Source organism: Chenopodium album, chromosome 19 (genome assembly GCF_948465745.1).
Source record: "Chenopodium album chromosome 19, dcCheAlbu1.1, whole genome shotgun sequence".
In the NCBI taxonomy this organism is placed as follows: Eukaryota; Viridiplantae; Streptophyta; class Magnoliopsida; order Caryophyllales; family Amaranthaceae; genus Chenopodium; species Chenopodium album.
The window spans coordinates 19,452,839-19,464,739 of record NC_137852.1 but is presented as its reverse complement, the minus strand read 5'-3'; the positions used below and the strand labels follow the sequence as shown (position 1 = coordinate 19,464,739).

Sequence of the window (11,901 nt, the reverse complement as noted above, 5' to 3'; positions counted from 1 at the left end):
GGAGATACAACGAAGAACATTTGCAATCACAAGTAGGATGATTACAAATCAATGTAGATAAGTTTTTGTAATTATGATGATGATCAGTAAAACTTGCAAAAGGTTTTCAAGAAAAATAAAAAATCTCATTATTTTTCTAACGTTCTCCCAACATATGTTCAAAGAACATATATATATTAAAGCAAAAACTTCAGCCAAGAGTCACGAAAATAACTGAAGAAATTCAACCAAAACTGACAAACCGTCAGTCTCAATTTCCGCTCTGACACGCGCCCGATCGGGCCCGCTGCCGCCAGATCGGGCGGAAACCAGCGTCAACTTCAGGAGCCCACTCGCACCCGATCTGGCGGTGGTGGCCCGATCGGGCGGCAGCCCAAAATTCCAGAAAACAGAGTTTCGTGAAGCTCCTAAAACAGAGGTACTCTATCAAAGTGATTGAGTTCTCCTTTAACAATCTTTAATCAAGATTAATTGCTTTAATATTCTTAACTAATTAAATTACAACACCATAGCCTAAGTAATTTAATTATTAACTTGAGATTTGTCTACAATTCTCAAAATAATTCAATAGATGATCAAATCTAAATGCCACATTTTAACGCTGTGTTACTAGACATAAGCACAAAACTATAGTGTATGGTACTAAAGATCACTCTTCTTATCTGCATATATATTAGTCTTTATTTGATTTTTCAGGAGCTATTTTGCTTTTCATCTCATCAAGAGCTAGTTTCTAACTACTGCTGAAGTGCTGAGCTAACAAAAGTTTCATATAACTAACTTGGATAAGCAAGCTTTGCAGCTTGGTGCCGTAAGCGATATGCTCTATTGCCTCTATATATATAGTACCCTTAAATGCCTCCCCCAATTCCCTTCTCCCGTGATTGTATTTTGAACTTTCCCTTTCGGTTGTGTGGACATGGTCTTTCCATCCCCACTTGAAAACTTTCATATCTAAACCCATGGAGTAGTGAAGCAGATGAAGGTGGCGAAGAGCAGCAGTGAGGACTTGTAAAGAAAATACAAGGCTTAAATCGTCGGCATAGAATAAATGAATACAGAAGAGATAGCTAAAAATAAAGGATAGTCATTATAAATGTAAGGTTAGCCAGTTATAAATCTACATAGTTGAGCTGAAATTAATTTGTAAAGTAGGTTTGGGCTAATCTATTTGGGCCAAAAGGAAACTTGTTTTGTTACCCCTTACTATGGTTTATTAGATTGGGTTGATCCAACTTAATTATAACCCATTCGTTATTGCTTGTTATACATGTCATTTTCGGGTTAATTTTTTTTTTTTTTTTTTTTTTTTCCAAACTCTACTTTAATGTAACCCATTCAACTTCATGTCTGGTTTAAGTTAAAAGAACTCGAACCTAAACCCTTATTTTCACATCAAATTAGGTTACTGGGTTGGGTCATCTTTTGCCAATCCTACCCAAACCTACCAGTCATCATGTCTCTAAAAACCTCTCCGATAACCACACTGGCCATTCAGCCAGCACACGACAGTGACAACACACCGACGCATGCCAGTATCAACGCCCATCCCATGGATGCCGCTAATCACCTAGTTTTTCTTTTAATGTAATTTATAAACAGCGCCTCCAAAATCCACAGATTCTACCCTTCCAATTGACTGAATTGAATAACAAAATTACAAGATATTTCTTGGCCTCTCAACCTTTAGATTCGTTGCACGAAAAATAAAACAAGAAAAACGTAACGTTTGCGCGTCCACTAAATAATCTGTTTCTACATAAATATCAAACACGTCAACAATACAACCAGCACTTAAACAACTGTAATACAGTACTTCGTAATAGACAAATAACACCACAAATCTTAACAAAAAGTTTATGCTCAGATTATTATTAAAATTAAAATATTAGTAATACAACGGAAAAATGTAATTGAGTGAGACAACCCTTTCAGAAAGGAATCCTAGACTAAAGGATCTCTATTTGACCTCCTTTTTTAATTCCAGCTTAACCGGAAACTTAATTAAATTCCGCAATTATAAGCCTTAATCAAGGAAGAGCTAAAATAATTCGATGCACAAATTCCGGATTCAATCAGCGCCTATTTGGTTGACATAAAACAGACATGGTATGTTTAAACTTAAAAAGGTAAGGAAAATACTACCTTCGGTCCAATTTACTCGCAACAAAGGAGTATTATTTGTGAGACATAAAATATTCCTTTGTTGCGAGTAAATTAGACCAGAGGTAGTATGTCATATCGGACCAAAACCCGGCCTTGGTTAGCATTCCCTTTGAAAACATATGGAATACAAAGTTCGCAGTTTCGAATTGGAAATAACTTCTCATAATCAACTAAATACAGTACTTACATTTTGTACATTGAAAATGAAATGCATTGTAAACATAAGTTCCAGTGAGTACAGTCAAATTTATTCATTCCACTCCAAATACATGCAAAATTGCAAAGTAGAATTGAGGATTAATAATAAAATGAAGTAAAGAGAGATATAATTACATAGAAGTAGACAAATACTACTACTCTATATGTATACTTCAATTTTTTTTTGTTATGACAATGTGAATACACAGAGATTCGATTCAGTAGTATATAAACAACACTCAAATACAATTTTTTTTTAAAAAAAACAACAAAATAAATCAAAACATAAATTAATAAATCTAAAATTAAAAATTACCCTCAAAATACGCAATAAATTATTGCAAATTTGTAATAACTCATCTGAATTTTCTTTATTTTGTTGGGTATTTTCAAGATTGATTATTGTTGAAAGCATCACACCTTCGCCTAATCTCACCATGTCTTCCAGTTTTAACACCAACAAGACTCAACTTCTGCATTGCCTTCGCAAAATCACTGAAGAACGCATTCTGGTCCCTAGCATACAGCTCTACAAACGGTCGTGTTCTCGGGTCGGTGAATAAGACCCGATCGGAAGCCAAAATACCCCAACCTTTCGGCAAGTTCTGGAAGTAGACATTATCGAATTTATTAGGGGTCATTATATCATTGAACACTGAAAGACTCGGGTCTTTTTGATAGCCCGAACAGGCCTTTTCCAACCCTTGGGCCAGTTTCGGGTTGTAAGTCGGGTCGTACTGTTGGGTTGTGCTGTAATTGTAGATCCCGGAAGCGAATTCCGAGCAGTGAGAGAAACCAATGGTGTGTCCGCCACTCAAAGCGACCATTTCACGGACAGTGAATTTTTGCTTGGCAAAGATTGTGATCATTTCATCGAGTGTCATCTTTGGTTTGGGTAATGTGGAGGGAGTTACTAGTGAGGATTTGGATACGGTTCCATCTTTACGACCGAGTAGGAGGGAGTAGTAAGGGCCGCCGACGAATTTGACGAGGTTGCGGGTAGCGACGGCGAGGATGTCGGTGCAGGAGACGACGCCGGGGCAGGCGAGTTCGAGGGCGGCTTTGGCGCGGACGACGACGTCGAAGCCGTCGCCAGGGAGGGAGAGGTTGATTTCAGCGTCGCGTTCGGCGGTATTGAAAGGGGTGGAGGTGATGAGAGTGGAGGCGTCGCAGCCGGTGACGAAGCAGTCGTGGAAGAAGAGGCGGAGGGCGGCGCCGGCGGTGGTGGGGTGGGCGATTTGTTTGTTGGTGGTGGTTTCTTCCATGATTTTGTCGAATTTGGGACAGGATTTGGCGTAGTAGTTGGCGGAGAGGCGGGATTGGGAGGTAGGGAATGAGACAATGAGGGATGCGATGATGATGAAGAGGTGGAAGTGGAGTGCCATTGATGGAGGTGGCTATACCACTGGTGGGTGGTGGTGGTGGTGGTGGTGGTTGAGGGAGGAGAGAGAGTGGGAAGGGGGTGAGTGGAAAAGGAGGAGATGGGGTTTTAAAGAGAGAGAGAAAATGGAATGGTGAAGGTTGAGGAGTGAGTGAGGGGATGGGGATTGGGACAGTAGGATGGATGAATGAATGGAGGAATGATGATTACGGAAGGGTATAAGATTTTGACTAAGCAATGTTACAATGAGTAATAAATCTAACAATAATACTTGTAGTCATGGAGTATTGGAGTACTTAGCGTCTATTCTCATTGACTGAACTCAACTGAACTGAACTGAACTGAACTCAGCTGAACTGAACTGAACTCAGCTGAACTGAACTGAACTGAACTGAACTGAACTCAGCTGAACTGAACTGAAATGAATATTTTATAAGAGAAGGAAATTAGGAGCTGAACTGAACTGAACTGAACTGAACTGAATTGAGCTGAACTGAACTGAACTGAACTGAATTGAGCTGAACTGAACTGAACTGAACTGAACTCAGCTGAACTGAACTGAACTGAACTGAACTGAACTTAATTTCAACGTAAGAGAACAGGCCCTTATATAATGCTCAACTAAAAAACAAATAATGGATATTCTAACAATTGTTCATCAAAAAAGGCCTAATTTTTTAGGAAGAATTATTAGTTATTTAGTTTAGTTTAATTCAATTCAATTATTATTATTATTATTATTAAAAATATCAAAAAAAAAAAAAAAAAAAAAAAAACCTACAAAGTCAATCATTTTACAAGAAATTGGTGGGAAGCCGAGATACAATCTGGCCCTCCACCCATCTAGCAATAGCAAACTTGATCCTGCTCCACCCCTCTAGCAAACCTGATCCTGCTGAAAATGTGAGCAGCTACACAAGCACCAATATCCTGAGTCTTAGCGAACACCTGTATCCGCTTCAGCAACGCAGTAGCATCCTTCTCTAATTCCCCCAATGAAGAAAAGAAGAAAGGAAGAAAACCATAGCCAATAGCTCTGCAACGCACCACATACTTGTCCCGCTTCCGTTAAGCCGCCGCCGACTCAACACGTCCAGAAACGATGTCAGACAACCCCGATTGTATCAAAAGTGAAGACCCTGTTGTTGTTGTTGTTGTTGTTGTTGTTGTTGTTGTTGTTATTATTATTATTATTATAGAAGACGACGCAGGTTAATGTTATATTATCTCAAAAGATGTATAAAAAAAATTAGAGTCGAGACACTGTACTGTCTAAGCCCCACTCTTGTAAATATAGCAAAATCAATCCTAATGAAGATATGGGAAGCTGCAAGTATCCCAATATCTTGAGCCTTGGAGCATTTATGTATCTATTTAAACAATGCAATATAGCATATGTCTCTAATTCTCCTAATGAAGTAAAACGGAAGGGTAGAAAACCATATTCGATTGCCATACACTTAGCCTAATGCTTGACACATTTACGATGTGTCGCATAAATTAATGCGTGATCGGGCACAAAGTCCAACATCCCCGATTGTGTTAGGAGCAATGACCCAGTCAACACACACATCAAGCCCTCCATTCCATGAGTAAAGTAGATGTCCGCTGAATAAGTGAATAGAGAGGTTTGTTCTACCCACCACACACACAACCTAATATCAACTTCTTTATTTGATAGAATCCCAAACCGATAGCTTATCTACGGTGGAGTCACGGTTATCTTTATGTTGGTGTTTAATACCAACAGTATCAGCACACAACACATCATGGTCTCCATAGATATTTCCACAAAACATTCTGGAGCAAGTAGAGCACATCTTCGTTACGAAAAATAAGGGGATCGGACTCCCAACCAGTAACATATCACACAAGCAATGATAAGTCTTACCGTTCATAATCTGACCTAAACCTGAAATCGAAACCGCCCTAAGCCAATTAAAGGTGCGATCTCCTTACTTAGATTTTCTGAATGCCATTTGCCATGGGGGTAATGAAAAAGTTGATTCGACTTTTTTTGTAACTTGTTTGCCAGTTTTTTCATGAGTTTGGGGGTAGCAATCTCACTTGGATTACTCAAAATGTCAATCTCCACGGTCTTATTAAATTAAACAAACTCAATGCGTCATCAAAGGTAGGTCTAGAAGCAACAACACTAGGCTGCCGAAACAGCTTAGTCTGTAAACTAGTAGACATCGACCGTGATGCAAGAAAAGCATAATTTAGAATATCCTACAGAATAAACTCCAACCCCCCTCCCCCAACGAAAAAGGTAAGGTGGCAAGCCTCCACTGGCAATTGTTGAACGCAGCCCAAAAGCGGTAACAATACGCTCTAATGAAGAACGAATAGTCGTGTCAAAAGAGCATTGAGCCAACTCAAAGACATGAGGGGAGCATGTGCATATTACAAAGTAGAATTTTGAAACAGATGAAACTCCATTATTATTAACACTTAATGTTCCAAGAGTCATTTTGTGCTCATGAAAGATTAGTAAATCCCAAGGGCCCTTCTAGTCTCTCTTTCAATTTTTAACTTTCATTTTAAGCAGCTTTTCAAAACTAACTAGTGCGTATCCCGGGCGATGTCCCGGGTTGCTAGTTTGTTTACTTCTTGCTTTAACTTAACAATTATGTTTCATTATTTGTATAGTTAGTGTGTGTAGTGGTTCGGGCGTTGCCTCAAATGTATTTTTTTTATTTTTTTACATCATATGTATTGATATTTTAATCTTGTGAAACATAAATGAATTATATTACCTCTAATTTACTTATTAAATTAAATGAATATCTAATATTATGTGAAACTTGAAACATTAATAACAGTTGGTTGAGATGGTAAAAGTATTACCTATATGTATTAGAGGTTATGAGTTCGAATCTTGTTGAAAGCATAATTTATTTTGTTAAATGAAGTGGCTAGCTTATGTGGCGCATATATTTTGGATGATGATGTGGCATTGTGACATATCACACATACATTGAAAAGTGCCACGTGTGTGGTACCATTTCTTTAAAAGGAACGTCTTTTAATATATATTATAGATTTTTCAAAACCCAGTTTTATTCCTATGATTATGAACTATGAATTTTACCAAGGAAGTGATTGTCTAATAAAGTTTCATTCTTGGATTGAATTCCTTAGGGCTTGTTTGGTATCACTTTTGGTTTTCTGTTTTCTGTTTTTTTTAAAAACTAAAAACCAAAAACAGGAAACAAGAAAAAGGTGTTTCCACTTTTCTATTGTCAATTTTCAAAATTATCATGATTTTAATAAGTCTAAATATTTTTTGATTCATTATGTGACATATATAATATACTTTTAAAAAACAGAAAACCACAACGATGCCAAACGAACCATTAGCTTATACATGTGATTCAAGAGGCAAAACTTCCTTTTCCAAGTTATGCAATTTATTAGTTTTTAAATTTAGGAGACTTCACTCTTGAAGCTCTATTTTACAAAGTTAAGCTCAATGTTTAGAGCCTTTTTTATTGATGATCTCTTTCAAAGCATGCAGTACTAAATTACAATTCTTCCAGCACTCAAGACTCTTTCAAAAATTTATCGGATATGATGTTCCCAAATTAAAAGGGAAATCCCTTATTTAGGATCCTTACTAAATCATGGAGCAATCCTTATGTAACCATCATCCTTGAGTAAATGAGACACGATAGGTGTAGTAAAAACATTTTTATAATAGCGAGTCTCTAAATAAAGAAGTGAGTTAATTGTTGTGAAATAATTGAAGGAGGGAAATACTTCCTCCCTTCTCTTTTAAATGCAACTTTTTGACGTTTATACTATTCATTTATATATTCTACTTTGACTAGCCTTACTTAATTTGTAATTAAGAACAAATATAGTCATGTGAGATCCTGATAGATTCATCTTGGTTTATAACTTATTAATATAAAAAAATTTAAAATTTTCTATATTAATAATAAAAAATTTAATACAAGTAATTGGCATAGCGCATTGACAAGCGTGTAATGAAAATTTTTCATTTAAAATAGAACATACTAATTATCAAGAACATAGGAAGGGATAATTAAAGTATTTAATCTCTTTTTTTTGTGATCATGAAAAAATAAAAGAAAATTTGTGAATTACTACCTTAAATTGAGGGCCTTTGTGAATTATTACCCTAAAAAAAGTTGTTAATTACTACCCCTAAAACCAATTAATTCTAGTAACTACTACATTTTCCCCTAATCAGCCTACTTAATCATTTAATGACATTATTATCGAGTTAAGCTAACAATTAGGGACTTAACTTTTTTACTTTTCACCTTTTGGGACCTCAACTTTTTTCTTTCCCCATTTGGGACCTATGGTTAATTCTCAAACAATTTTACCCATCTTACTAACCAACCTAAGCATTAATTGGAGTAAAAAAAAAAAAACAGTATTTCCAAAACAAATTAGATCGTGAATATCAACTTTGAAACTCTTTTTAAAAAAAAAAAAAAAAATAGCAAACAACAACACAGATTTCCAAAACAAAACAACAACAATCGTCATCCAAAAGCAACTATATCCAACATCCAAAAATTGAAACAAGCTTTCTTCGATCATATTAATTATCTCCATCCAATAGTCCAATTTACTTTAAGTATTTTTCTTGCTCTCCAACAATAAAGTTTTTCAGCCTACAATCATGAGTATGAATTGGTGAAGTCGTACGTAGATGTAATTAAAAAATTTTCAAATTGTTTTTTTTTTAAAAAAAATTTTATTCTTAAGGCATTAATTTGATGTTGATAATTGAACTAAAAAAATGGTTTTCTTACCTTATGTTTAGGGTAATTTTACCCCGCCGTGTGGACCAACCAGAGGGCGACACGTGTCAGCCCAAGGATGGTCCACAGTGGACCTATCCCTGCTTGACACGTGTCATCCCAGATATTTGGGGGAAATGACGGCTTTCAGGCCCAAATCCCGAGAAAGCCGCAATGCGGCGCAACCCACCACTGATTAGGGTTCTGTGACCTAATCAGGGGCACAATTCCCAAGGACCCTATAAATAGGGAGATTCCCCTCTTTTGGAGGGCACGTTTTTCCATTTATTGCAAACTGTCCCTTTGATAGAGACAACTGAGCTAGAAATCCTAGCAGATCCCCACCTAAATTTCTGCACCTTTTTCTCTCCTATCAAGTTACTAACTTGATCGTCGGAGGCGGAGCACCTACCAACTGGTGGCTCCGTTTGCCTTGTAGGTACAGGCCGCATCGGACCAGTCTTCGAGCTGTAAATCTCCCGAGGGACAAAAACACCCAAAACATTTGGCGCCGTCTGTGGGGAGAGTACCTCAAGATGGTTCAAAGTTCTGTACCAATTCTCAACTCTACTTCTCTACGTCCGGTTACTCAGGCGGGTAACCAAGAGGACTTGCAGCATGTTATTCAACCGGAAGGTTTTGAAATCCCCCAACCTCCGCCTCAGCCTCAGCCAGAGGTATTCACTTAGGAGGAGGAAGAAGAAGACAATGATGTGGAGACCTACATAACCAAAGATGGCTCCCTCATCTCTAAATTTATTCGTTCTAGAGATCAACTGGAGCGAAATCTAGACCATGCGGGCCCAAGCAGGCGCCCCTCTGGCAGGTCAGACGGGGAAACCCGGAAGGCCAGAGGAGAGGCTCCAGTCACCCGGAACGAGCTCATGAAATTCATGAACTCCTTCAAGGGTGAAATTAAGGAGATGATCAACAACAAGGCAGGCTCAAGTAAGAGACCGCCGGCTAAAAAGACTCCCAATGATGGGAAGAAGAAGAAGCCGGTCAAAGACAGGCAGCCAACTCCTCATCCAAAGGAGAAGGCAGCCGCAAAACTTGACTGGTCCAAGATTCTGATGCCCCAGAGGCAGCCCCGGCAACCCCAGCCGGAGGCCAAAAAGACGTCTACCTTTGATGCTAGACAAGTCATCAATCGAAGGAGGCAACAACAGTCTGAGTCAGCTTCTACCTCAAGCTTTCCAGACAGCTTCAAAGAAGCTTTTGCAAGGAATTCTATTCTTTGCATGAGAGTCGGACAGGCGGTAAATCCGTCAACACCGAACCTCAACTGATGATAGGGTCTATGCCACACGCACCCCAGGCGCAGTATGGGCAATATGGCCTACAGCTTATGCAGTCACCCCCATGCGGAGGACAAGCGGCATATACCAATGTCCAGCCACTAGACTGGCAGCTGCGACTAATAAGGCTAGGCGAACAGCCGTCTGCCTTTGCAGCCAATATAACCGAGGCGGCTCAGTCATCCAAGGTTAAGAATGTGTTGGTGGGCACCTATGATGGTACCACCAACCCAGAAGACCACCTGATGGGATACACCAACCTCATGTGCTTACAGGGTTGGGATGATGCCACCTGGTGTCGATGTTTCCCAGCTACACTGAAGGGCATTGCCCAACAGTGGTTTGGCAACTTGCCAGCCGGCTCAATTGATAGCTTCAAGAAGCTAGCCTTCTTGTTTGCCACCAACTTCTCAATGAACATCCCTGCTAAGAAAACGAGCCTTGATTTGAGCACCGTTAAACAGGGTGAGAGGGAAGGGCTACGCTCATATATCAGGCGGTTCAACCTGGTCAGAATACAAATCCAGGGACTGTCTGACGAGGTAGCTTTTACAGACTTTTTCAAGGGTCTGAAGGACGGGTCGGCTTTTAACTTCGACCTTGTCCGAAAAGGGGCATTTACGCTACAGGCGGCCTTGAGGGAAGCGGAGAGCTACATACAAGCTACCAACCTCTGCACGCCTGGAAGCCAATCAGACTCCAAGAAGTCTGACAAACAAAAAGAAAGCCGGTTTGCTCAGCCGGGTAACAAAGAAGAAGAGAGCAAAAAGAGAAAAGAAGTCTGGGCGGTTAGTGATTCTGACCAACCGTCCCAGAAGAAAAAGAGAGAGTTTAAACCGTACGTCCCCAAGTACGAGTTTAACAAAGACTGCAACTCCATCTTCATGGAGGTAAAGGACCGGCTGTCCATTGAGGAGCCGAATCCAATGAAGAGTTTCGTCCAGACACGGAACAAAAATAAATTTTGTCAGTTCCATGAGGAAGTTGGCCATGACACCAACGACTGCTTCAGTCTACAGCGGACGTTGGACCGTCTGGCTGACAAAGGGCTTCTGAAGTCCTACATTTCTAAGTCCCCAGCTGGGGCAAAGAAGAAAAACAAGGGTCAGTCCCCCAAGACTACCCATTAGCCTACTAGTAGCTCGGATACCGACAAGGATCCGGTCTACACTATAGCAGGCGGATTTTCATGTGGTGGCCCTACCATCCGGGGAACCAAGAGCCATCTATGAAAGATGGACAAGGATGATGATGAACAGGCGTCTGCTAGTTCCACCTTCCCAGATGTCCTCATAACTGAGAAGGACAGGGGCAGCGTCCGCTGTCCGCATGACGACCCGGTCGTCATTGAATAAAAGGTTGCCAACTAGCTGGTCGGAAGGATCCTTATTGACACCAGCAGCTCGTCGGACATTATCAGCCTCCGGTGCCTGCAGAAGCTGAAATACAATGTCAGCAAAATGCATCCGGTCACCCACCCCTTGGTTGGTTTTGGGGGTGGGATGGTCTACCCAGCCGGCAGAATTGACTTGCCCATCCGGCTGGGAGAAAAAGGCCAGGGACGACATATTGTCGTCAGATTCTTGGTCGTGGAGGAGTTGACCGCCTACAATATCATCCTTGGTAGGCCAACCCTCAACGAAGCCAAGGCGGTGATCATCCCGTCTCTCATGCTCATCAAGTATTAGCGGGATGATGGCTCTGTTGGTTCAATTCCCTGAACGGGGATCAGAAGACGGCTCGGGAGTGCTACCTCTCAGCCGTTAAAGACACTGTGGCCTCAGACGGCCAAGAGAAGGAACCAATAGACCTTGACGATGTCAAGGATGCCAACCCTGCCCCACCAGCCGTTGGTAAGAAAAGAAAAGCGCCTCAGCTGGTGGAGGTGAAGAAAGAGAAAAAATAGCAATCACTGACCGGGAAACGGTCAGACGAGCTCCGTCCCCAACCGGCTGGTGAAAATATTGATCTCGTTCTAGATGACAGCCGTCCAGAGCGTACTGTGAAGGTTGGGACGGTTGCTTATGCTACTCTGGGTGCAAGCTTGCACCTTCTGCTGAAAGAATTCAAAGACATC

The 11,901-nt window shown here is 40.3% G+C and overlaps 1 pseudogene; it reads right to left on the bottom strand.

Moving 5' to 3' along the window:
* Positions 1-2,305: 2,305 nt before the first annotated feature.
* LOC145594880 (peroxidase 31 pseudogene) lies at positions 2,306-3,928 on the bottom strand (annotated as a pseudogene).
* Between the last annotated feature and the right edge of the window lie 7,973 nt (positions 3,929-11,901).